Genomic DNA, 27,557 nt, shown 5'->3' with positions numbered 1-27,557 from the left:
AGTGCCACCTCCTTGAACGGCAATAGCTTAAACTAAATGTTTCCTGTAAATGTTGATCATTCCCTCCTATCACCCTTGAAGAATTCTGGCCAATTCTTCCATATGGAACTGTTTCAATTCTGACATTTGAGGACTTTTTTTGCATGAAGAAGCTCACCTCAGATCTTACCACATTTCAATAATGTTTAGATCGGAACTTTGATTTGGCTAAACCAAAACACAAAATCTTTTTTATCTTTGGCCGTTTAATAATAGATTTATTTAGGGTTGTTATCTTGCTGCATGATCAGCTTTCAGCTCAGCTTCAGCTCAAGGGCATATGGCCTGACATTCTCGTCTAGAATTTTCTGATTGTAGAACATGCTGATGGAAAAAATACCAGAGGCCTCAAAATGAATTAAGGCTCTGAAGAAAGAAGAAGAAGCTATGGTGAACTATGGCCTAGTTTTGCAAAGCAACATATGAACTATGGCCTAGTTTTGCAAAGCAACACACACATTAGCAGAATCCAGGTGAAACGTCAACAAGTGAGTCACAGGATGAGCAATGAGATAACAAGATAACAGATCTGAGAAAGGGTATCTGTGAAGATAACAGATCTGAGAAAGGGTATCTGTGAAGAAAGTTTGTGCATATGAAGTAAGATAAGATCAAACGGGAACAAAGAGTAGCTGCATTTAGCAGCAAGGTTAACTGAAATCTTGTGGTTTGGAACAAATAGTAGTTATCAATTAGCTTACAGAAAATGTATATAAAAAGAGCTTGCAAAAAGAAAAAAACAAGCAAAAGTTCCAGACCTCGATGTGCTATGTACATGTTGTAAGTATACCTTTGCTTCCTAAGTATACCTTTGCTTATACTCAGTATAATAAATATATTATTGTGTGATTTAAGACTTGGTCAGAGTTGTTTATTTACAAACATGATATAAAACAGAAATCATAGTTCCATAAATGATGGCAATCCATTCAGGTCCTGATATAGCCAAGCAGCCCTACACCATGAAACTTCCACCAATATGAATGATAGCTGGGATGAGTTTTTTTTAACTTTAGAAGGCAGTTATGTTGTTTGTTTGGCAAAAAAACGTTATTGCTACCAGAAAGTTCAATTTTTGACTTATCTGTCTAGAGAACATTATTGAAAAAGTCTTGTGGGTCATCCAAATGCTCTTTGGCAAACCTTAAGTGAACAACAAAGTTCTTTGTAAAGAATAGTGTATTCTTCCTAGCTGTCTTCCAATGAATACAATTTCCATTCAGTTTCTTTTTTTTTTTTTTACTAATGGTTGCTGCATGAACCCTCACATTAGCCTCAGTGAGAGGCCTGTAGATCCTTAGATGTTAGTCTAGGGTTCTTTGTGACTTTGTGGATGATTTCCTGGTTTGCTCTTGAGTGGTCTTGATAGGACCATTGCACCTGGATAGAGTCACTATAGTCGTCAACTTCTTCCATTTGTAACCTATGTGTCTGATAATGGATAAATGGAGCTCCAAATGTTGTCTTGTAACCCTGTCCAAATTGATGAGCATCAACTACTCTTTTTCTTAAGTCTTCTGAAATTTCTGTTCATCGTGGCATGGTGAGTTCTCATTTTTTATGGTGAAGACCAAACTCAAAACCTTTTGGACTTTTAAATAGGCTAGAATGCCTAAATTCATTCATGCAGATTTACCCTGCAGGATGGTTTATGTTACCCAATTATTTAAGCAAATGATTCTAATTAGCCAATTAACTGTACAAAGGAAATTATGGGTTTACTTACTATTTTACAAACACAAGCACTAATTCTGAATTAATCTTATTGTTCCTACTTTGTACATTGTTTAATTTATACAATTTTACTGCATAAGAATGGTTTCAATTCAATAAGGGTTTCATGGTAAGAATTTGTAATTCTAATTATTTGCAATTTTTTCTCTCTAACTTTACGTTGAATAATGAGGATGACAACAATGGAGTGGACCTCATAGGAGACTGTACATTCTGGATGAACTACTCAAAGCACAACTCAGTGACTGCAGGATGGCCCTAGGGAGAATGGTACATGTATCTTTATTTAAATATGTTGGATTGTAAATCTTGTTGCTAATTTAATGTTCATTGTAAACCGAGGTGATGTTTGCAAACGAGCCACGGTATATAAAAACCCTTAAATAAATAAATACATACATACATACATACATACAGAGTGACTTGCACATGATATGCCAAGCTGACCCCCAGGTATACCTGGCTTTAAAATCTGAGGAATCTCTGTCATGTTCTGGCTATTTTGGAACTTTGGTTTAAGATTTTGCACTTGTTGTATTTATCTCTCCGTTCAAGATTTTGGAGCACTTGCTCAGACTCAAGTAGAGAAACTGAGACTTATCCTCCAAATGAGGTACAAAAGAGGCCAAGAATAACTAGCAAGGCCTGGCCATAAGCGAGAAATTCTATGCCAGCTTCTTGGAGCTGGGCTTAAGTTTACCAGCAAAGAAGGTATAGAGTCTGTACCATGAAACCAAACCACTCTAGGTGACATCCTGGAGCAGAATACCAGCATAATGGCTCTTCCTAAAGCAGATGTAGCACACTTTGTGATGATCAGTGATAGAAATCTTTCATGCACACTTAGAACATTTGAAACTGATGGCCTGCTTATTTGACATTGTGAAAAAAACCCACAGAAAATCTTTTTCAAAGAAGAGAGACCACTGAGGGAAAAACTTACTTTAAGTCTATCTAATGCTTTATTTCCCCTTTAAAAAGCATCAGAACAGAAGAGAAGGAGAACTGACAAAAATATCAAAGATGACAACATTAAAGAGCCGAAAGCCTGACTTGGGAACTAAAAGGGAAAAAATCCACACGTCTTGGCTCTACCCAGAAGAAAAACCCAGTGCAAATGTTGAAAAAAATCACAAGGACCAATGTCCCCACCTGCATATTGCAAAGTATCAGGAGAGGACAGCCAATGCCATTTGGAAAAGTGCTAGCTATGAGGTGGGAGGGTGGCATCTCTGTACAGCTTCTATTTTATAATGTCCTCCCTCAGACAGGGTAGGAACAGAGGTTTACTTACTGTTTCTCGGGGAGGAGTGGGGGGGGGGGGAGGAAAAATAAATAACTGAGTCACTGAAGGCCCTTTAGTGTTGCTCTTGGAGAGAGAGAGAAAGGAGAAAATCAGGCCATCAGAAGTACCTTGGGGGGCAAGAATCCCCATGCTAACTGACCCTTTCACTTTCGGCCAGTTAACCTGCTGGATTTCAGCCAGAAGCTAGCATGTATGGGATAGTTTTGTTGTTGTCTCCATGCTCGCTACTACTATAACCACATTACTGTGTCAAAAATGTAATGTGTACAGGGTAAAACCTCTTGAATACCACGTTAGGTGGTGTTTTACCATGCACATTAAACACTTAGCAGCTTATAGATTACAAAAAAAATCCTTTATTTAGAAGCCAATATTTAGCTGCTATACAGCTGAACAAGTTAGCCGGATAAACTTATCTGGCTAACTTGGCCAAAATATTCAGCGGCATAAATATACTCAGTTATATTATAGTTAGCCAAATAAATTTATCTAGCTAACTAAAGGACAGCCAAATAGTTGTCCTACACTTACTTGGCTAATTGAAAAAGGTTGAATACTGGCCCTTATCTAGGTATTGATTTATAGTCTAGGAGCTACTGCTTGATAAAATAATTTCACAAAAGTTAGTTGGATACATACCCACTATTCAGACACTATTTAGCCAGCTAAACAGCACTGAATGTAGGCCTCAGAAGTTTTATTTCATAAGCCCTATGTATTTAACAGAAAGCTCTGGAAAGTTTGTTCTTCTCAGTAATACATATGGTCACTTGACCCACTTCTGTGGCTAGTAAAAATGCTTTTCTTCAGACAAAAAGATATTTGTATATCATATATAAAGTCAAAAATTGAAATCCTAGATATCATCTGCAAGAAGAATAGTATATATTTAGTCAGCTACTTTAGGGCCAGATGTACAAAAGAATTTTTCCAATTTTGTGCCAATAGAAAAAATGCTTAGTACATAAGCCCTTAATTTGCTGCTTAGAAACAAACTGGCATCACTGCAACCCATGCAAAGTATTATGTTACACATAACTAGATATATTTATTTATAGTTTTGGAGCTACTGTCTGCTCTTATATATTACTACCCTTAACATAAAGCATGGTGGTAACGAGCATGGAACAGCCGTTACTACCTTTACCAGAAACATTGGGGTAACTGCACAGAGTAGCAGTTACTACCACAAGAAACTTTCTAAGCAGACTGGATGGACCATTTAGTCTTCTTCTGCCGTCATTACTATGGCTACCATATTTCCTCTGATTAGCACCATAAGTATATTCTGATTATTTTCACTATCCATCTCAAACAAAGGATTAGCTATCAGCATAACTTATGTATTCTAGCAAATATGTATTAGAAATAAAGGTCATATCAGTAACTATGATTCCACATTGAAAAAGTGACTAGTAGGATTATAATTATTGTTGATTACAAAATAATTTCTAGCTGTACTCTTGCGATGTCTAGTCTATGTTCTGTAAATTCTTCTTGGACTAAGCTTGTGCATGCTTCACTAGAGGCTAAAATAATCCATGCAGTAGCTATACAATGTTAGCTTCCATTTTAAGAGTTACCACCCAGGAAAAAGATCTGGCGTCATAGTTGATATTACATTGAAATCATCAGCTCAGTGTGCTGTGGCGGTCAAAAAAACAAACAATGTTAGGAATTATTAGGAAGGAAATGGCAAATAAAATGGAAGGTGTATCATTCAAAGGTCAGACGTCACCTTGAATAATGTGTGCAATTCTGATCGCCGCATCTCAAAAAAGATATAGTTGCATTGGAGAAAGTGCAGAGAAAGGTGACCAAAATGATAAATGGGCATGGAATGGCTCCCTATGAGTAAAGGCTAAAGAGGTTAGGGATGTTCAACTTCGAAAAGAGATGGCTACAGGGGGAAATGATAGCAGTCTAAAAATTATGAAAGAACTTGAATGGATAAATGTGAAATGGTTATTTACTCTTTCGGATAATACAAGGATTAGGGGGCACTCTATAAGTTAGCAAGTAGCAAATTTAAAACAAATCGGAAAAAATTTTTCACACGACACACAATTAAGATCTGCAATTCATTGTCAGAGAATATGGTTGAGGCAGCTAATGTAGCTGGGTTTAAAAAAGGTCTGGATAAGTTCCTAGAAAAGTCCATAAACTGCTATTAATCAATAAGGTTTAGCCACTGCTTGTGGCCAGCATTAGTAGCATGGTATCTAACGTTTGGGTACTAGCCAGGTATTTGTGACTTGGATTGGCCATTGTTGGAGACAGGATACTGGGCTTGATGGACCCTTGGACTGACCCAGTATGGCATACCTTCTGTTTTGTTCTGTTCTGTTCATGAACTCTGCTTTATATCAGAAAATTCTAGAGGATGCCAGGCCTTCTGTCCATTAGCAGAAACTGAGCTGAAAGTGGGTCATGCAGCAAGACAACTACCCTAAACATGCAAGTAAATCTACTATACAATGGCTAAAGAAGAAGAGATTTTGTGTTTGGGATGGTCATGTGTAAGTCCCCATCTAAATCCTACTGAAATGCTGTGACAAGACCTGAAGTGAGCTGTTCATGCAAGGAAATCCTCAAATATCACAGAACAGAAACACTTCTGTATGAAAGAATAGGCCAAAATTCCTCAAGGGCAATGTGTGAGACTGAAAATTTTACAGCAAATTTTGGATGAAGTTATTGCACTCAACTCAAGGAGGTTAATGAAGACTTCACATACTTTTTCATACAAAGATACTTAAGACCAAACTTTAAAAGCCCAGCACACGTAAAATTCGGGGGTTACTCACGAGGCCAGGCCCTGCGGGTGCTGTGCGTGTTTTCAAAAGGGCCCAGTCATGTGCGTAACTCCCGACACGCGCACAACTGCCAGGCCTGAAGAAAGGGGCGGGGCAGGGTCTGGGCAAGGAGAACTGGGGTAGGCTGGCATAGCGCCATTAGATGCTGTCCCAGGGAAGTGCGTGCCGGCCAGTTTACTTCTGCTCCTAAAGAGCAGTAAGTAGAAAAACCAACCAATTTGGGGATAGCTAGGGGAAGTTTAGGGGTGTGGGAGGAGAGGGGAAGAGGGAGATAGGACAGAGTTAGGGAAGTTCCCTCCCAGACCGCTCCTTAATTGGAGCGGACTGGGAGGGAACTGTTCTAGGCCTGATTGTGTCGCCAAATGTATTTTTCTAAAATACCCCCCTGCGTGCATGGACATGAAAATCCGGCACACATGTATGTATTATCTACGGACGCTGTGTGGGCATTCCTCTGTCTTGCCCCATCACTCTCACCCTGGACATGTTCAGATTTGGTGGCCCATTTCATATCCATTCCAATACCATAAGCAAAAAAGGTATTTTCGGCCTGTCTAGGATGATCACTTTGTAGTCTTGTATTGTCAAAATTTACTCTCTATGCATGTCAATAACAGCCTCCTCCCAAAATAACATATAGAAAAATTGCTTACCTTGTAATAGGTGTTATCCCAGGACAGCAGGATGTAGTCCTCACATATGGGTGACATCATTGATGGAGCCCTATTGCGGAAAACGTTCTGTCAAAGTTTCTAGAAACTTTTGACAGGCCCTGTGAGGCCACTGAGCATGCCCAGCATGCCATGATATTCTCTGCCACAGGGGTCTCGCTTCAGTCTCGTATGTAGCAATAAGCTTTAGCAAAAAATAAAATAATAAAATGTATCAGACCCAACTCCGCGGGGTGGCGGGTGGGTTTCTTGAGGACTACATCCTGTTGTCCTGGGATAACACCTATTGCAAGGTAAGCAATTTTGCTTTATCCCAGGACAAGCAGGATGCTAGTCCTCACATATGGGTGATTAGCAAGCTAGAGGCTGAGTCATTTTGTGGTGAAGCAACACTGAAGTATTGCTGTTGAAAATGAGGCATCCGAAGATCACAGCAGGTTGGATGTAGAAGGAGTTGGGATTATACTGAAAATAAGTTATTTAAGACAGATTGTCCGTAAGCTGAATCTTGTCGTCCTTCTTTGTCCAAATAGTAATGAGCTGCAAAGGTGTGAAGAGAACTCCATGTTGCTGCTTTACATATGTCAAGAATTGGCACTGAACGATAGTGTGCTATTGAGGTTGACATTGCTCTTACTGAATGCACCTTTACTCGCCCTTGGAGAGGAAGGCCTGCTTTTTCATAGCAGAACTGTATGCAATCTGCTAGCCAATTGGAGAGAGTATGTTTACCCACTGGATAACCCGGTTTGTTTGGATCATAAGATACAAAGAGTTGCGTGGATTTCCTGTGGACTGCAGTATGGTCTAAGTAAAATGCTAGCACACGCTTACAGTTCAAGGTATGTAAGGCCCGTTCCCCTTGGTGAGAATGAGGCCTTGGAAAGAATGTCGGTAAAACTATGGGTTGGTTCAAGTGGAATTCTGTAACTACCTTGGGGAGGAATTTTGGATGTGTACAGATAACCACTCTGTCATGTAGGAATTTTGTATAGGGTGAGTACGTGACAAGTGCTTGTAACTCACTAACCCTTCTAGCCGATGTAATGTCTATGAGGAAGATAGTCTTCCATGTGAGAAATTTATCATCACAGGAAATCATGGGTTCGAAAGGTGAATGCATAAATCTTGTTAAGACCAGATTCAGGTCCCATTCTGTGACTGGTGGCCGAATTGGTTGTTTAAGTTGCGTTAAACCTCTCATAAACCTGCTGACAAGAGGTTGTATGGATATTGATGCATCTCCCATCTTGTTATGGTAAGCTGAGATTGAACTTAAATGTACTCTTACAGATGATGTCTGGAGACCAGAATGTGAAAGATGGCATAAGTAGTCTAGTAGAGAAGTTGTGGGGCAGGAAAAAGGGTCAATACTCTTATGCATGCACCACATGGCAAACCTTTTCCATTTCGAAGAATAATTCTTTCGTGTTGAAGGTTTACGTTAAGCTATAAGCACTTGAGATACATTGGTTGAAAGATTGAGTGGTTGTAAAATCAAGCTTTCAACATCCATGCTGTGAGGGATAGGGACTGAAGGTTAGGATGGCGCAACCGACCCTGATCCTGAGTTATGAGAATGGGAGCTACCCCCAGGCGAATTGGTTCTCTGATCGAGAGGTCTAGAAGTGTGGGAAACCATTCTTGTCGAGGCCAATACGGGGCTATGAGTATCATGGACCCCTTGTCCTGTTGTAGCTTCACTAGAGTTTTGGTTATGAGCGGTATTGGGTATTGGAGGATACGCGTATAGAAGGCCTGAGTTCCAAGGGCGAGCAAAGGTGTCCTTGGCTAGTTGGTGATTATGTCTGTGTAGAGCGCAGAATTTGTCCACTTTGTGATTCAGGCATGACGCAAAGAGGTCTATTGTTGGTTGTCCCCAAAGTTGAAATATCCTGGTCGCTACTAAGGGATCCAGGGACCATTCGTACAGTTGGAACTGGCGACTGAGTCGATCTGCCACTACGTTGTGAATGCCTGCCAGATAAGTGGCCCGTAGAAACATCGAGTGTGTCAGAGCCCAGTCCCAAATCTGTGCAGCTTCTTGATAGAGGAGATACGAGCCCGTACCTCCCTGTTTGTTGATGTACCACATGGCTACTATGTTGTCCGTATGGATCAGAACAGTCTTGTGTGAAAGGCAGTCCTTGAACGCATGCAGCGCATAACGTATAGCTCGAAGTTCCAGGAAATTGATTTGAAATGTTGCTTCGAGTTTTGTCCAAGTACCTTGGAGTTGGAGATTGTTTATGTGAGCTCCCCAACCCAAGGTGGATGCATCTGTAGTTAAAGTTATCTGTGGGACTGGTTGTTGGAAGGGTAGGCCCTTGCGTAAGTTGTCCCTGTTCGCCCACCAAAGTAGAGATGAATGTGGCTGGTGGGTTACTTGAATTGGAGAGGAAAGTGGTTGAATAGCTTGGATCCATTGTGACCTTAATGTCCATTGAGTTACCCGCATGGCTAACCTTGCCATAGGAGTGACATGAACTGTGGAGGCCATGTGGCCTAGTAAGATTAGAAACTGATGAGCTGTTGCTTGTTTCTTTGAGTGAAGCGAATTTGCCAATGGGTAAAGTGTCTCTGCCTGATCCCTGGGTAGAAAAGCTTTTGAAAGTATGGTGTTCAATTCTGCTCCTATGAATTGAAGTAGGTGAGACGGAATGAGATGGGACTTTTGATAATTGATGAGGAAACCCATGGAGTGAAGTAGAGTGATTGTTCGACTGAGAAAAGCCAGAGCTCCTTGTTGAGATTGACTTCTGATGAGCCAGTCGTCTAAATAGGGAAAGACATGGACACTTTCCTTGTGCAAGTATGCTGCTATTACTGCAAGTCATTTGGTGAATAATCTCGGAGCAGAGGCAAGTCTGAATGGTAGTACTCTGTACTGGAAATGTTGATGACCCACCATGAAGCGCAGATACCTGCGATGAGGAGGGAATATTGGAATGTGAGTGTAAGCATCTTGAAGATCCAGAGAACAAAGCCAATCTCCTGTTTGAAGAAGTGGAAGCATGGTACCTAGAGAGACCATCCTGAACTTTTCTTTCTTCAGAAATTTGTTGAGATTTCTGAGGTCTAGGATGGGACATAGGCCTCCGGTTTTCTTTGGAATGAGGAAATAGCGGGAATAGAATCCTCTGCCCTGCTGAGTCCGGGGCACCGGCTCTACAGCTCTGGCTTTCAGAAGGGTGGATAATTCTACTTGTAATTGGATTATGTGATTTTCGCTCAGAGGAAGAGGTCTCGGAGGAGAATCTCTTTGAGTTGAGAGAAAACTGAGTTGGTAACCTCGAGATATTATTGCGAGTACCCATTGGTCTGTTGTTATTTATATCCAATGGTTGTAGAAGGAGGATACTCGGCCTCCTACTGGTAGATCTGGTTGAGGGTTGAAGAGATGGCTTTGGTCTCTGGGAATGGCCTCAAAAGCCTGCAGCCGGTCCCGTCTGGGGCGGAGGTTGAGGCCTAGCCGCCCTAGGTTGTCTGGGCTGAGCTCTTTGCTGCGGCCTAGAAGATCTGCCCCATGATGCTGGAGGGTAATAATGCCTCTGTCGATAGAAGGGTCATCTAGAATCTTTTCTTGGAGGCCGACGAGATGACTGGGCAGCAGAATCCTGTGGAATTAACGAAAGTTGGCACAGGGTTTCTGTGTGTTCTTTTAATTGTGCTAACGCATCTTGTACTTTGGAACCAAAAAGGTTGTCACGAGGTGGGGGGTGGAGTCAAGATGGCGCCATAGACTGTCGCGCTGTTCATACCTGTGCCGGCGTTTTTCCTCTTTATTGAAATATTTCCTAAAATATGCCACCGAAACGTAAGGGGAAAACCAGGAACTACCCCTCGTCACCTGCACTTCCCTCCGGACAGAGGACTATCAAACAATGCGTCGAGAAACCGGTAACATTGGAGTTAGGAGGTCCGGCTGTCGGGTCACAGGAAGGGGAATGTGACCCGACCTCAGAAGCAGTCTCCCTAAGTCCTCTGGATGAAAGACTGCCTCCGGCAGCGCGCGGAACCTCAACGCCGCGATTGGGGCTGAGCCCCGAAGTGGGTGAGCAGCCTTGCCGATCTGAGGGGGCGGTGGCGATGGAAGTACCGGCGCAATCCTCCATGGACAACGGAGAGAGCCACAACGAGATTCAGTTCTGGAGAGAGGAAGAGTCCAGACTAATGGAGAAGGTGAGCAGTCTGTGACTTGCCCTCTTCCCCCCCCCCGAGGTGGTTTTGGCCATGCAAAGACCGGAGGTAGTGACTCTAGATTCACTATGGAATCTATCGCTTGCCACAGTAAAGGCTCTTGAGATTACCTCAGGGAAAATAAACATCATTTCTTCACAAATGGAAACATTGAATAAGAACTTTCAAGGATATAAATTAGAAATTGATGGGAAAATTCAAAATATAGAGACTGAGATTAATCAAATTAAACAAGTGCAGGCAACGATCATACAAGATTGTAATGGTATGAATAGGAAAATTGAAAATATAGAGAATAAATTGAGACATTTGAATCTGAGGCTACTTAACTTTCCCAGGGTGGCTGGAGAAATTCCCAGGATGACAATTAAAAGATATTTCTTCGAAGTATTGGAAATTCCCCCCGAGCAGACTCCACCCCTGGAAAAAGTATTTTTTTTACCAATTCGGGGTAGCCAGCAGATACAAGTACCTCCCAATGCGTTAGAAAACTTAACTGCATTCTTAGAAACATCTACATATGAAGTTGTAGAGAGATCTACTCTTTTAATTTCCTGTTTCAACGAAAATGATCTGGGAATAATCATGCGTGCATATTTCAAAAAAATTAAAGCTGTGTTTCTGGGTTCAAATGTGAGAATATTCCCAGATTTAACCAAATCAACTCAAGCTAAAAGGAAAAATTTTCTCGCCTTAAAACAAGAAGTACTGGCAGTGGGAGCCTCATTTTATCTAAGGTTCCCCTGCAAATGTATTATCAAGTTTGAAAGCAATAACTATATCTTTTTCCAACCTGAGCAACTCAGAAGCTTTATCGAAGCAAAGAAAACACCGCTGCATTAGGCAGTAGTTAGTATCATCTATATAAGGAAAACCGGTTTAATGGTTGCCTTTTTCCTAAAAAGTTATATATTGCTTGAAATCCCCTTTAATTTGCATGTACTCCACCTCCAACGATTAGGGGTCTAAAGGGTTAAGAATAATATTGTAAGATGTATAAATTACTATATGTAATTGTAAAAATGGAATTTCCTTATTTTTTTTTTAGTTTCCTTTGTTCTTAACCATATTTCATGTCAAAGTGGATGCTTTGTAAGTTATGTTTAAAACTAATAAAGATTAAATTTAAAAAAAAAAAAAAAAAGGTTGTCACCAAGACATGGTAAGTCAACTAATTTTTCCTGGATTTCAGGCCTTAAGCCATGCCCAACGTCTTGCACTTATACCAGAGGCTGCTACTCTGGAGGCTGTTTCAAAACCATCATAAGCGGCTCGGACTTTGTGCTTGCCAGCTTCAAGTCCTTTGGGAATGATTGCTTGGGCTGCTTCTTGATATTGCTGTGGTAATGATGTTGAAAATTCTTGCATCTGTTTCCACAGATTTCTTTGATATTGAGTCATGTATAATTGATAAGATGAAATTCTGGTATTTAACATGGCTCCTTGATAAATTTTCCTCCCCAGGGAATCTAAGAATCGATGATCCTTTCCTGGGGGAGTGGAGGAATGCGGCCTTATCCTTTTTTACTTCTTTTGTGCGGATTCCACAACCACTGATTGGTGTGGCAGCTGTGCCTTTTGGTAGCCAGGAACAGACTGTACCAAATAAGTAGTGTCCATCCTTTTATTGACAGCAGGTACTGAGCATGGGTGCTCCCAGAGTCGATGCTGTAAGTCTAGGAAGACTGCATGGACAGGTATGGCTAATACTTGTTTTGGAGGATCCACAAATTGGAGGACCTCCAATGTTTGCTGTCTAGCATCTTCTTCAGTTACCAAGGTGAAGGGTATGGTGTCCGCCATATCATAAACAAAATTTGTAAAGGATAAATCCTCCGGTGGAGATTTCGTCCTTTGGTCTGGAGGGGAAATATCTGACATAAATTCTTCAGAGGAAGTGTCTGTATGCCCATCATCCCAAGTATCATATGGATCATCCTGATGTGGAGATATCGGAGATCTTGGTGGACGAGGAAGTCCTGAAGGACCTGGCTGCGGATCATCAAGGGGTATCCGTCCAGGAATCTCTTCTCGTGGCTTGGGTGGAAGAGCACCGACTACTTCATCAAATATCTTCATGAGAAGCTGGTATAGTGCAAATTCAGGATGTCCTGGAGCCCCAGGTGACATCGGCATCGATGCCATCATATCTGGTATCGACAATGGAATCGGCATCGACTTAGGCTGTGGTGCCGGCATTGGTGCGGGCACTGGCTTCGGTGGAACCACTGGCATCGGTACAGGTACCGGCATTGGTTCTGGAACCGGCATTGGTGGAGGCACCGGCATCGGCAAAGGCGCCGGAATCGGCATCTGTTCCTTTAAGGCCTGGAGCACCGCTTTACGGATGAAATCTGACAATTCCTGCGTAACAGCTGGTGCAGGCAGAGCAGCTGTACACGGTGGCGGTGTCGATGTTCCTTCCACAGAGCCCTGTGGAGGTTCAACAATTGGGGTGTCTCCATGGGATGAAGGCCCCTGCATCGGAGGTACCGGTGTTTCCTGGATTCTTGGCCATTTCGTGGTCGATTTCTCCAGGGAGAGAAGCACCTCTGGTATCGATGGGTATCGGTGCCGATGACGGTGCTTCGAGCGGTGTTCGATCGCTGACTTTGTCGATGCTATCGATGACGTTGGCGATGGATGGTCCCCCGATCCTTCCGGATGACGTTTTTTTCAAAATTATGCTTTTGGAGACTCCAGTCGGAGACGATTTAGTCAATGTAGAGGGAGATGGCAGAAGTTGTAGATTGAATAAATGCTCCATCTTTTCTTGGCGGGCCTTTCTTCCCTTCGCGGTCATTTCTGCACATTTAGGGCAGGTTGTTACGTCGTGTTTTTCCCCTAAACAAAGCACACACTCAAGGTGTGGGTCTGTAATGGACACTGTCCGATTACAAATGGACGTTTTTTAAATCCTGTCGACAGCCGTCGATGAAATGAGGAGAAAAATGTGAGAGGAAAAAATTTTACTCAGAGAGTAAAATCAAGACAACGATTACCCACCAGCCGGTGGAAACCTGAGAGATCCCGTGTGGGAGAAAATGAATGAGAAATGTGACTTTTAGTCAGACAAAAACTGTGAGAAAACTCACAAAGGCTCCTGCTCCGCGATGTCTACAGCAGCGCGGAAAAACGAAGACTGAAGAGAGACCCCTGTGGCAGAGAATATCATGGCATGCTGGACATGCTCAGTGGCCTCACAGGGCCAGTCAAAAGTTTCTAGAAACTTTGACAGAAAGTTTTCCGCAATAGGGCTCCATCAATGATGTCACCCATATGTGAGGACTAGCATCCTGCTTGTCCTGGGATAATACAATCTATAGTCGCAGAAAACATGTTGGGGTAGATTTTAATAAAGTACGCCCGCGCGAACAAGAGTACGCTGGATTTTAATAGATACGCGCGTAGCCGCGCGTATCCTTTAAAATCCGGGATCGGCGCGCGTAAGGCTGTGCAAAACGGGCAGCCTGTGCGTGCCGAGCCGCGCAGCCTGCCTCCGTTCCCTCCGAGGTGAGGTGAGGCCTACCTCCTTCTGACCGACCGACGCGACCTCATTTCCAGTCCCACGGGCCCTTTAAAGAGCTGAGCCAAGCCTCCTGCCGTCCTCTTCGCACGCTACCGTCCGGCCGACCCAACATTCAACCACGGTGTCCCAATCTGACCCTGCGTTCCTGCAACCATGCCCCAGCGATCCACCTCCCTCGCACCACCCACAGCTCGGTGCAACCGGCGCGAGCAACCCATTGGGGTCCGAGCCCGACCACGAACGAGAGGTGAGGCCTACCTCCTTCCGACTGACCGACGCGACCGCAACCTCACTTCCAGTCCCGCAGACCCTTACATCCGCCCCTGTGGCTCCTTAAAGAGGATTCCCTTGGCGCCTCGCGCCAGGTGTCTCGCGCACCAAAGGAGCGCATCTAAGGGGCACACCCCTTAGTATGCCCCTTTGTGCTGCCTCCAACACACACTTTGTCACCTCCAGCTGACCTCCCTCAATTTTTTGACCCTCTAACCCTCTGTGACATTCCTCCTCAATTCTCCTACATACTTACATTCTCCTCTATGACCCCCTCCATCTTACAACCACCCAATTCCTGCAATAACCCTGTCCTCTTCATACGCACCCCACATCAAGACGGGATTCAATACTCAAAAGCAATCCCTCCACCTCAAACCTCTGCAAATATCTGCACCCACTTCATACTTCCCTCAAGTAGCCATATCACCAATATGCTAAGCTACAACATTCCCATTCTCCGACACAGCAAACAGTGACTCACCGCCCCTTACTCTTCCCGACTCCGCTCACACCTTACAAACACTCCTCCCCACCATGACTGCACCTCCCCTCACTCAAATACTCGGCATCACTGCGTTTTCTCTCATCCGTGTTAACGCTCAGTCATTAACTAAGAAAATGCCTGTCCTTAACGATATCCTCCTTGATGAGAACCCAGACATCTGTGCCATAACAGAAACTTGGCTTAAGGACACCGACTCAGTACTCCTTAATCAGCTCCCTACCAACTGCTACAATATTTTCTCCCTCCCGAGGCCCAAAAAAAAAGGCGGAGGAATTCTACTAGCAGTAAAAAAGGAACTTAATGTAATACACCAATCCATCACTTCGCCACCCAAAATCGAAATTGGCTACTTCAAATCCCCTTCCTTGCAAATTTGCCTAATATACTCCCCCCCAGGAATTTTTGAAAATAACCCCTCCCCCTTTATTGAATACATAGCCAAAAACTAAACCACAGATACTCTAGCCATCATCCTAGGGGATCTCAATCTTCATGTTGACAGTACACAACGAACCGCCTCTTGCATTACCATGCTCGAAGCAATGAAGGCCTTAGGCTTTCAACAGATCATTTGCCATCGAACACATAAAGCTGGTCACTCACTTGACCTAATCTTCACTAACTCCCTTATACAAGCGTACCCTCCTACTTGCACTCCCATCCCTTGGTCAGACCACTACATAAGAACCTCTTGTTCCATAAGGAAGCCCCCGTCCCACGCAAACTCAATTAGTACCATACACTTCAGAAAAACCTGCAAAAGGGATGACCTTATCTCGGCCCTCTCTAACACGCTCAACAACTTAGATCTATCTAACGCAGATGCCGCACTCTCATCATGGCATAACCTCTCAAATACTGTGGCAAATAACGTCTGCCCCCTGCAATCAAGACAAATAAAATCCCATGATAATACCAAAAAACCTTGGTATACAAAGGAGCTAAAAGATATGAAACACCACCTTAGAAAAACTGAAAGGGATTGGCGCAAGAACCCAACCTCCACCCTCCTTGCCAGATACAGATCCTCATTACACTCCTACAGAGAAATGCTAAACAAGGTCAAAAAGGACTTCTACGCCACCAAAATACACCAATTTCAATTTAACCCACGAGCCCTCTTCGAATACGTTGCCACTTTAACTAAATCTACGCCCCATGCTATACCCGAAGAAGCTAAAATCAAATGTGAGGAACTCGCTTCATTCTTTCAAGACAAAATCAATAAACTACTAACACATTTCCCATCTTCCTCCATACCCACCCTCAACACGCAAAAACCCCATCTCGCCTGCCCCACAGACCCCCACACAGGCTTAAACTCCTTTGCAACCACCACTGCTCTAGAAATCGAATCAGTACTGAAGAAAGCTAGACCATCCTCCCACACTTCAGACACAATTCCCACGAAACTGCTCCTTTCCATCCCCAACATAATAGCCCAACCCATTGCCAACATTATAAATGCTTCCATCACCCTAGGCTCAGTACCCAACCCCCTCAAACAAGCAATAGTCAAGCCTATACTAAAAAAACCCAAGCTTGACCACACCGAACTGGCCAATTACCGCCTGATTTCAAACCTTCCATTCATCTCAAAGACCCTTGAAAAAGTGATCAATAGGCAATTTTCAGATTACCTCGATGACCATCAACTCCTCTCTCCCTCTCAATACGGCTTTCACAAACATCATAGTACGGAAACCCTCCTCCTAACACTAACAGACCATCTCATTAAAGGCCTTGATAAAGGTCAAGCGTATATTCTAGCTATCAGACATCTCTTCGGCCTTCGACACCATTAGTCACAACATCCTCTTTCAGCACCTCAAGGAAATTGGAATAACTGGTTTTGCCCACAGTTGGTTTAAATCCTATCTCAGCAATAGAAATTTCAAAGTCAAAATTGGAAACCATGAGTCTAAAGCTATTCCCCTCGACCAAGGTGTACCGCAAGGCTCCTCTCTGTCATCCACCCTATTCAACATTTACCTCCTACCACTCTGTCACCTCCTAGCTGATCTCAACCTCCCACACTATATTTACACAGATGATGTGCAAATTCTTATCCCTATTACAAACACCCTCCCCTAAAGCCATTAATATCTGGGAGTCCACTCTGCTTGCAATCAAACTCTTAACTAACATCCATCTTGCCCTTAACACCACAAAAACTGAACTAATGCTCATCTCACCAACTACTCACACTAACACCCCACATCTGCACCACTCACTGTCATCCCATATTTCTTTCTCCCAACAAGTACGAGATTTAGTGGTTTCCCTAGACCATCAAATTAACTTTAAAAAATTCATCAATTCAACATTGAAAGAGGGCTTCTTCAAGATACACACCCTAAAAAAACTAAAACTCTTGCTCCATCTCTCTGACTTTCACACGGTCCTACAAACCACCATTCTTTCTAAAATTGATTACTGCAACTCTCTCCTCCTAGGTTTACCCAAAAACTCCATCCACCCACTTCAAATTCTGCAAAATACTGCAGCCCGGATCCTTACCAACACATACAGTAATAAACACATTTCCTCTATCTTAAAGGATATACACTGGCTCCCTATTGCCTCCCGTATCCAGTTCAAAACCCTCTCCCATCATACATAAAGCATTTCACAACACCAATATGAGATGGTTCAATGACTCTCTGCTTTTCCATTCCCCTTCTAGGCTGACCAGAAACCAATACCTTGCCACTATACGTGCACTCTCCCCCAAACTCACCAATCTTGTAACATCTAAAGCATGCGCGCTCTCCATTGCCGGCCCAGCCCTATGGAACTCAATGCCTGTAAATCTACATCTGGAACCTTGCCCAAAGATCTTCAAGCAAAAATTTAAAACGTGGCTGTTCACTCAGGCTTACACCTAAACTCCCTCGTTCTCGCTATAGCCTCCCAATCACTCAGTCTCCCCTCTGTATCCGTCCATCATATCTTTCCTCCCTCCAATTACACAATATCTCTCCTCCCACCATTTGTACAATATCCTCCCCCCCTTAAGCACCCCCCCTTCCCTTCATTGCTGCCCCTCTAACCCATTAACCGTAACCTATTCCATGTAACTTAGTCTTAGTCATGTAACTAATAGGTAACTTAACTCTAATCATCTTGTAAATTGTAGATATATATATATATATATATATATATATATATAGCCTATTTTATTTTACATTTCATTATTGTTCATATTTACAGCCTATTTAGTATTTCATTTTATTATTGATGTTTGCTATTGTTCTTTTCACGTTCCCTGTCAAGCGCTAATCCAGCGTAGTTCTCTGTTTATTGTAAACAGATGTAATATCCGATTGAATGTCTGTATATAAAACTGTTAAATAAATAAATAAATAAATAAGTTATTGATATACTTTTCTTTCATCATATATCGTTTTTTGCTGTGGGTCAGTTATTTTTACCTGGTCACAATACAACCTGACATTTGTTTTCTTTTGTAGGCATGTCTTGGATTTCATGTGGTATTACAAATGAAGGAGGGAGGGGTGATGGGTGTTGCGAGGTGCAATACTGCTTCTGGCCTTTGGATGGCAAAAAGTAGTGGAGTGCTCATGTGGGGTTGAAAAAAAAGAAGAGGGTGGTGTGTAGTTGGGGGTGCAGTATTGCTTCTGCCCTTTGGATGGTGAAAAGCAAGGGGGCCATATGGGCACTACCTAAATCAGCGGGGTTGTACGTGGTTTGGTGATGCAATACTGCTTCAGACCTCTGGATGGTGAAAAGCAGGGGAGCATGTGGGGGTTGAATGCTCAGGGATGACACAGATTTTTAATTGAAACACATTTTTTTAAATATATGTATATATATCATTCTTTATGACATAAGGCATAAATGCTATTGCTTTTAAATAGTAGACAAACAAAACATCTTATTTTGCTTAGAATATAGCTTTTTAACTTAAAATATCATGTTAAGAACTTTTATTCTCCTAATTATCATTGTTACCCAACAAAAACTACATTTTTTTCCCTCCTTTTCTACACTTCTTGCAAAAGGCATATCTACGTATATTTCGATTTCTTGTGACATCACAATTCACCTTTTATTTTCATAAGTTTGCTTATGAAAAGACATAAAATAAAACAAAATAAATAGCATGAAGGAGGGAGGAGGGGTGCAATACTGCTTCTGGCCTCTGGATGGCGAAAAGCAGGGGGGGCCATTTGCTGGTTTTCATGGTAACTACCCAGGATGCATTTCTTTTTCCCAAGATTCCTCGCACAGTCCATGATTGCTGTCCGTGTAGGTCTGAGTATATGGTCTCTTTTTTTTCTTTTATCATAGTTAATAAATATTTCTCTTATTTTGAAAGGCAGCACTGATTTTAAAAACTATTTTTTCTGTGTGTGGCACAGTGTGCTGGCTCCAACTGTAATAAAAAAAAAAAAAAAAAAGATAATAGAGCTCAGTGGAAGAAGGAAGGAAGGGGGATGGAAGGAGAGCCGTGGGTTTGGGTAGTTGAAAAAAACTGTCTGTAATGCCTAAAGAAAATCGCAGCTAATTATGACGTTGATGAAATGGCCTCTTTTGCTGGCTTGCTTTTACAAAACAAAAAAAAAAAAATCCTGGCTTCTACTCATTTTTATAATTATACAAAAGCTCAAAAAACTATAGTCTTGCTGGGTCTTTTTTAGTTTCAAACATTTTAAAAATAAGAAGAGGAGAGGGTCTCTCTTTTCCTCAAATGCTGTTCAATGCTAACTGGCGTGAGTACAGTAGAAGGAGAATGAAGTGGGTGGGAATAGTCAATTTTCTCTCTGGTACAGAAAGAAGTGACAGTGGGAGTGATTGGGAGTAGTCACTTTTCTCTCTGCTACAGAAATTCTCTGCTGAGATTAAATTTACAACTTATGACTTTTTTCTCTTTCTCAAACATCACTGTGTTTGATAAAAAAAAAACAAAAAAGAAAACACTGGCACAAAAATATCAATGTTTTGTGGCAAAAAGAAAACAAAAGGATTTTCTATTTTTAGTTTGACAGAAAATAGAAGGATTTTAATAACTGCTATCGACTATCCTTTCAAGCCCCTGCAGCTGCTTACTGAGCATGGGGCCTTATTTTCCAAGGCTATCGCAGGTTTGCGAAGGTAGCGCATGCCTGCGCTACCTAAATTGGGGCGGAGTCAGCCCCGGAAGAGGAGGAGTTGAGGCGTCACTGGGGCCGACTCCGCGAAGACGCCGCAGTCGGCGAAAAGATAAGGGCCTTTTCGCGTCCTACTTCGCACCCAACAGCTACACCTTCTATGGTGGCGCTATTGGGTGACAAACCGGCAGCGATCGCACCGCGGCAGTGCGATGGCTGCTGGCTAGCGCAGGACCGCCCCCCCCCCCCCCCCGCTCCGACCCCCCCGTCCCCCATTAGTGCAATTTTCTAAATTATTGCAGGCCTGCGATACTTTAGAAAATGAGGCCCTTGGTCATTCCTTCCAACTTGGCTGCCCACCATGCTCTCCCATTGTAAACAAAAGATCTAAACATGCTCAGGGATGATGTCATGGCCTGTGATGTCATTCCAGTATGGCTGCCTCAGCATGGTTCACAACAGCTCAATTCAAACACGTTTTATTTTGGTTTTGCTGCGCATGTACAGTCGTGACTTTTCCGGTCTCTATCTGGTCCCCACAACAAAATCCACCATCTTGGATGTGCATCATTTCCTGTCTCCAGGTGCTGGCCGCCATCTTAAAAATTTATTTTCGGTTTCGCTCTACGCCCTCCACAAGGGCCAGACAGTGAACATGACAAGAAGTGACGTCAAAAAAAGGTAAAGGGGGCAGAGAGTAGGCGGGACTATAACGGATGTCAAGAAAGGGAACAAGGCTAGGGTGAGAAAACGGGCAGGGCTAAACCCGGAAGTGAACACTGATAAGCTGAGAGGTGGTCAGTGGGTGGGGCTTGATCCAGAAGGCGGTGTGGCCACCTGTCAAAACAAAATTTTGACAAGAATTGTACCCTGTACTATTAACGCCTCTTTGTAATGCATCTAAAAGTAACCATGCAACTTTCAGATAGCTAAAATTCAGCTTATGCAGATTCAGCCAATCTAACTATGTAACTTCTTACAATATTTTCCACACTTTGATCTCGACTAAGCTTTTGAAAATGTATCCCAGAAGACATTATAAAGTGTTAAAGATATTCTATAGAATTGTACTGAGGTATACTCTTTTGGAAATATTTAGTTGTTAAAAGATAGAATACACATTTAATGGTGTTAAATACAATAATTAGGGCCCTTGTTTTCAGTTTTTATTTTATTTTTCTTTGAAATTTCAAAACTAACAAAATCAGTAGAAAAAGGACATGTCCACCGATTTTTCTCCTATTTGTTAAAACAGTCATTTGATCACATTTTTTTGTTATAACATTTAAATTCCCAGGGAAAATAAAATAAAAATTGAAAACAAATGCAATTTGCAGCTGCAGACAAATTGTGCATTGTGACTAAGATTATATTGTCACAATTTTCATAGAAAGTAATATTTTGAAACTTCATGTAAAAACAGAATGGAGTAACTTAATTACAAACAAACTTTTCTAGAAAATGTGTTGACAGAGTGTAGTGTGGTCAGAGGGAAAGTGGAACCCTTGCCCGAGGGGGAGGTGGCGCTACTTGAGGGAGCGAACTCCCACAGGTCCCCACTGTCGGGAGGCGAGGCTGAGCTGATGCAAGGGTCAGCTGGAGCTTCACCAATACCAGCCCAGTTCCCGGCGTGTTGAGCTTTTGGGTGCGTGGGGCCGGCTGGACTTAGGTGGGCCCTTGAGAAGATGAAGGAATCGTAGAGGTTTGGTCCGAGGTCAGAAGCCGAAGGATCGCCAATCGCCAGTCCGAGGTCAGAAGCCAGAGAGTCACCAATCGCCGGTCCAAGGTCAGAAGCCAGAGGATCCATCCAGGAGCTGCAGGAGGGAAAGCAAGAACAGGACTCGGAAGGCAGGAACAGGAGCAAGAGCAGAAACAAAGCACAGACGACTCACCGAAGTAAGCAGACTCGTTGCCAAGTCAAGGAACCAGAAAGGGGTCTCCATAAATAGTGCCTGGCTCCTGACGTCATCTGAGAGGCTGGGTGAAGTCAAGGTAGCCTGCCCCTTTAAGAATGGCTCTGGGGGCATGGCCGAGCGACTAGGGAGCGTCCTGCCTGACGTGGGCAGGACGCTCCAATGGAGGCCCGTGGCCTGGCCCCGTGAAGAGGAGGATCGGGGGTCGCCTCGAGCACCACGCCGACCCAGCAGCAGGGACCGTGGACGTGGGGGAGGTCCTAGGCCTACGGCAGGAGCGACTCCCCACCACAGCACGGCTGCCGATGCCCGCGCCAGAGGTAAAAGGGGCCGAACACGGGCGACTGTGGCTTCTAACAGTACACCCCTTTTTAGGGGGTCTCCCCGGAGGTTTTGGCTTGGAAGGGTGAGTCCGATGAAACTGAGTGAGAAGATCCCTGTCCAAAATGTTGGCGAGAGTTTCCCAAGTATTTTCTTCAGGTACGAAGCCCTTACCAGGTTAGCAGGTATTCCCACCTCCTCTTGTGTTTCCTGACATCAAGCACTTCTCAGATCTGATAGGTGGAGTCGTCCTCGGAGGAGGGAGGCAGTGGTTCAGGTGGCATTCTGGATGGCCATGACAACACCAGAGGTTTTAAGAGTGACACATTGAAGGTGTTGTGGATTTTGAGGGATGGAGGAAGTTGGAGTTGATAAGCTACTGCGCCCACTTGGCAGAAGATGGGAAACGAGCCAATGAAACAAGGAGCAAGTCACATAGATGGTAGCTTCAAGCGGATAAATCACGTACTTAGCCAAACCTTCTGACCAGGTCTAAGAGGTTGACTTGGTCTCCGATGACGGTCGAAAAATTTTTTGGCTGCTTGATTAGCTTTGAGTAAGGCCTGCTGGGTGAAGGTCCAGAGATGATGTAGTTCTTCAGCGGAGAGCTGAGCCGCCAGTGAAGGAATGGTCACAGGAACGGGCAGAGGTGGAAGATGTTGCTTGCCATAGACCACTTGGAATGGTGAAGAGCCGGTGGCAGCGGAAAGGTGAGAATTGAGGGCAAATTCGGCCCAAGGAAGCAGGTCTGTCCAGTTGTCCTATTTGCTATTAACGTAGATGCGTAGAAATTGTTTGAGGGTCCAGTTAGTTCTCTCCGCCAGACCATTGGTTTGTGGATGATATGCGGAGGTGTATTCCAGGGTAATGTCGAACTTCCGACAGAGTGATCTCCAGAACTTAGCGGTAAACTGGGGTCCCCGGTCAGATAGGTTGACTTTGGGGAGACCGTGCAATCTGAAGATATGATGTATGAATAGCTGGGCTAGCTGAGACAGAGGGTAACCCTGGAAGTGGTACGAAATGAGCCATTTTAGAGAACCAGTTGACAATGACCCAGATGGTGGTGTTATCTTTAGACGGAGGAAAATCAACGATAAAGTCCGTTGAGATGTGTGTCCAATGTTCCTTGGGGACAGGCAGAGGTTGATGCAACCCTCGAGGCAACCCTGAGGGATTCTTGTGATAGGCGCACATGTGGCAGGACTCAACGTAGGATCGAGCATCCTTAGATATCCCATGCCACCAGTAGTATCGGTGGAGGACAACCAGAGTCCGGTGTTGTCTCGGATGTCCCAAGCTGTGGGAGTCGTGGGCCCAGGTCAAGACCTGATTTTGGAGGCATGGCGGCACAAAGGTTTTCCCTGGTGGAACGGACATCATGGTGGCCAGCAGTACAGGGGATGGATCAATGATGAAACTGGGAGATTCTGGTGTATCTGCAGTGTCGAAGACTCGGGAGAGTGCGTCCGCTTTCAAATCTTGGCGGCTGGGCAGTATCGTAATATGAAGTCGAATCTAGCAAAATATAGGGCCCAACAGGCCTGTTGAGGATTGAGACGTTGTGCCCGGTACAGACATTCTAAATTTTTATGATCGGTATAGACCATAATCTGGTGTTGGGCTCCCTCCAACCAAGGGCGCCATTCCTCGAAGGCGATTTTGATAGCGAGAAGCTCCTTCTCGCCAATGGCATAATTACATTCCGCTGTGGACAATTGGCGGTAGAGAAAGGAACAGGGATTTAGAGTATGACTGGTAGAGTACTGGCTGAGAACAGCTCCAACCCCTTCAGAGGAAGCACCTACTTCAACGATAAAGGGGCGTTGTGGGTCAGGGTGGCGAAGACAGGGCTTGAGGAGAAATACTTCCTTGAGGCGGAGAAAGGCGGATATCGCATCTGGCGGCCAGCGTTTCGGGTCGGCACCTTTACGGGTTAGGGAGATCAGCGGTACCACAATAGAGGCATATTTGGAGATGAAAGAATGATAATAGTTAGCGAAGCCTAAAAATCGCTGTAAGGACTTCAATCCGGATGGTTTAGGCCAGTCTTGAATGGCCTTCAGTTTCTGTGGATCCATGCAGAACCCTTGGCTGGAGACGATGTACCCCAGAAATGGGAGAGCTTCTCCTTCAAAGAGGCATTTTTCAAGTTTAGCATAAAGTCTATTTTCCCTATGATGCTGGAGTATCTGGGAGACGTTTTGGCGGTGGGCAGAGAGAGACTTGGAGAAGACTAAGATATCGTCGAGTTAGACGACTACACATTGATATAATAAATCTCGGAAGATTTCATTCATAAGGTTTTGGAATATGGCTGGGGCATTACAAAGGCCAAATGGCATAACTAGGTATTCATAGTGTCCATCCGTGGTGTTAAAGGCCGTCTTCCATTCATCGCCCTCCTTGATGCGAATTAAGTTTAGGCTCCCCTAGGGTCCAATTTGGTGAAGACTCACGTACCCTGGAGATAGTCAAAGAGTTCTGAAATTAAGGGAATTGGACAGTGATCCTTAAGGGTTATGGCGTTCAACCCCCGATAGTCGATGCAGGGGCAGAGCGTCCCATTCTTTTTGCCCATGAAGAAAAGCCCAGCACCCGCTGGGGAGGTCGATTAGCGGATGAATCCTCGGTCCAGGTTTTCCTGGATATAGAGCGACATGGCCTGGGTCTCAGAGGGTGAGAGAGCATAGGCAAGCCCCCTGGGAGATTCGGTACCCGGTAGCAGATTAGTCGAGCAGTCAAAGGGCTGATGGGGTGGTAGCGTCTCAGCCGTTTTCTTGGAAAAAACATCTGAGTAGGAGGCATACTTTGACAGTAGGCCATGAAGACAGGTGGTGGCAGTCACGCAGTGTAAGGGAGACACGTATCTAGACAGGAGTTTTGACAGTCCGGTCCCCAGCGGACCAATTGTAGCATCTTCCAGTAGAACTGGGGGCAATGCACTTGGAGCCAGGGGAGCCCCAGCACGATGGGATGTATGGACCGATCAAGGACATGTAGAGAGAGATGTTCCACATGAAGCAATCCAGTGCGCACCTGGATGGGAGCAGTAACGTGGGTGACCCGGCCTGGAAGGGGTTCTCCTTGAATGGATGAGAGGACCAATGGAAGCTGGGCGCAGATGAGTGGAATCTCGAGGTGTTCCACTAAAATCTTCATGATAAAGTTACCCCCGGCTCCTGAATCCACCAGGGCTAGGGTATGGAATTTGCGGTCTCCTGTACTCAGCTTGACCGGCAGAGTCAGTGGAGGTACAGTTGATGCCAGGCCCATGAAGAGTCCTCCTTCAGATCCTAGGCCCTGGACGTTTCCCAGACGCACCAGGCATGATGAGAGAAAATGCCCAGCACCGCCACAGTAAAGGCAGAGGCCGGCTTGCAGACGGCTAAGATGTTCCTGAGAGGAAAGTTTGCCTCAGCCCAGTTGCATGGGTTCCTCTGGTGAAGACCCTGGAGGGCTTGATTCGAGTTTTGGAGACGGCGAACGTCGCAGGCGTCTGAAAGCACTGGAAGCCTTCTTGGAGAGCTGAACCTCCCGAGAGCGTTCTTGAAGGCGTCTGTCTACGCACCCCGTCAAGTCGATGAGGGAGTCCAGTGATCATGGTAAATCACGAGCTGCGAGTTCATCCTTAGTCCAAGGGCTGAGTCCCTCCAGGAAGATGGTCCTCAGACAGGCAGTATCCCAGTGGAATTCCGAAGACAATGTTCAGAACTCGATTATGTATTCAGCTAGAGTCCAGGAACCTTGGCGTAGGCATAGAGGAGTTGCTCCGGAGGCTGCCTGCTGAGTGGGGTCATCAAAGACCATACGGAAGAGAGCCAAGAACTCACTCAGGTTACATAGAACAGGATCCCCATGCTCCCACAAGGGAGATGCCAAGGCGAGGGCGTTTCCATCAAGGACAGACAAGATATAAGTTGTCTTCGTTTCGTCATCTGGAAATAGGGTTGGTTGTAGACGGAAGTGCATGTTGCACTGGTTGATAAAGCCCCTACAGGATCGAGAGTCTCCAGTGAAGCGGGGCAGAGCCGGTAAGGGGACCACTGGACGAACACTGGATGTCCACGGTGCGACAAAGGGTCCTGGTGGTAATGTGGGGTTCATAGGCCCGATGGAGTCCAAACGGTGATTCAGGTTGTCTAGTGCTGAGGCAAAGGAATCTAATGTCTTCTGTTGTTCCATAATCTTCTGAGCCATGCCTGGAATGGCTTGGCAAGCTGAAGCCTCTGCCGGTTCCATGGACTTGGCAATCTGTAGTGTGGCCAGAGGGAAAGTGGAAACCTTGCCCGAGGGGGGAGTTGGCACTACCTGAGGGAGCGAACTCCCACAGGTCCCCACCGTCAGGAGGCAAGGCTGAGCTGATGCAAGGGCCAGCTGGAGCTTCACCAATACCAGACCCGTTCCCCGCAGGTTGAGCTTTTGGGTGCGTGGGGCCGGCTGGACTTAGGTGGACCCTTGAGAAGACAAACAAATCGCCAAGGTTTGGTCCGAGGTCAGAAGCCGAAGGATCGCCAATCGCCAGTCAGAGGTCAGAAGCCAGAGAGTCACCAATTGCCAGTCTGAGGTCAGAAGCCAAAGGATCTGTCCAGGAGCTGCAGGGGGGAAGACAGGAACAGGACTCGGAAGGCAGGAACAGGACTCGGAAGGCAGGAACAGGAGCAAGAGCACAAATGAAGCACAGACGACTCACCGAAGTAAGCAGACTCATTACCAAGTCAAGGAACCAGAAGGGGAGGTCTCCATAAATAGGGCCTGGCTCCTGACGTCATCTAAGAGGCTGGGTGGAGTAAAGGTATCCTGCCCCTTTAAGAATGGCTCTGGGGGCATGGCCGAGCGACTAGGGAGCGCCCTGCCCAATGTGGGCTGCTCCACGGAGCCCAACGGCCTGGCCCCGTGAAGAGGAGGATTGGGGGTTGCCCCGAGCATCGCGGAGCACCATGCCAACCCAGTGGCAGGGACCATGGACATGGGGGAGGTCCTAGGCCTGCGGCAGGAGCAACTCCCCGCCGCAGTGCAGCTGCCGATGCCCACATTGGGGGTAAGAGGGGCCGACCACAGGTGGCCGCAGCTTCTAACACAGAGATCTACTTGCACAATACAGAACTGGAATTGTTTTAACTATGGAAAAGCATC

At 44.7% G+C, this 27,557-nt stretch overlaps 1 protein-coding gene across 4 annotated transcripts in view; it reads right to left on the bottom strand.

The window, feature by feature from the left end:
- RAB28 (RAB28, member RAS oncogene family) overlaps positions 1 to 27,557 on the bottom strand; it is a 336,848-nt gene that overhangs the window by 145,032 nt on the left and 164,259 nt on the right. The window lies entirely within an intron of this gene.

This window comes from Rhinatrema bivittatum, chromosome 1 (genome assembly GCF_901001135.1).
Source record: "Rhinatrema bivittatum chromosome 1, aRhiBiv1.1, whole genome shotgun sequence".
Classification (NCBI taxonomy): Eukaryota; Metazoa; Chordata; class Amphibia; order Gymnophiona; family Rhinatrematidae; genus Rhinatrema; species Rhinatrema bivittatum.
This window is presented reverse-complemented; position numbering and strand designations above follow the sequence as displayed.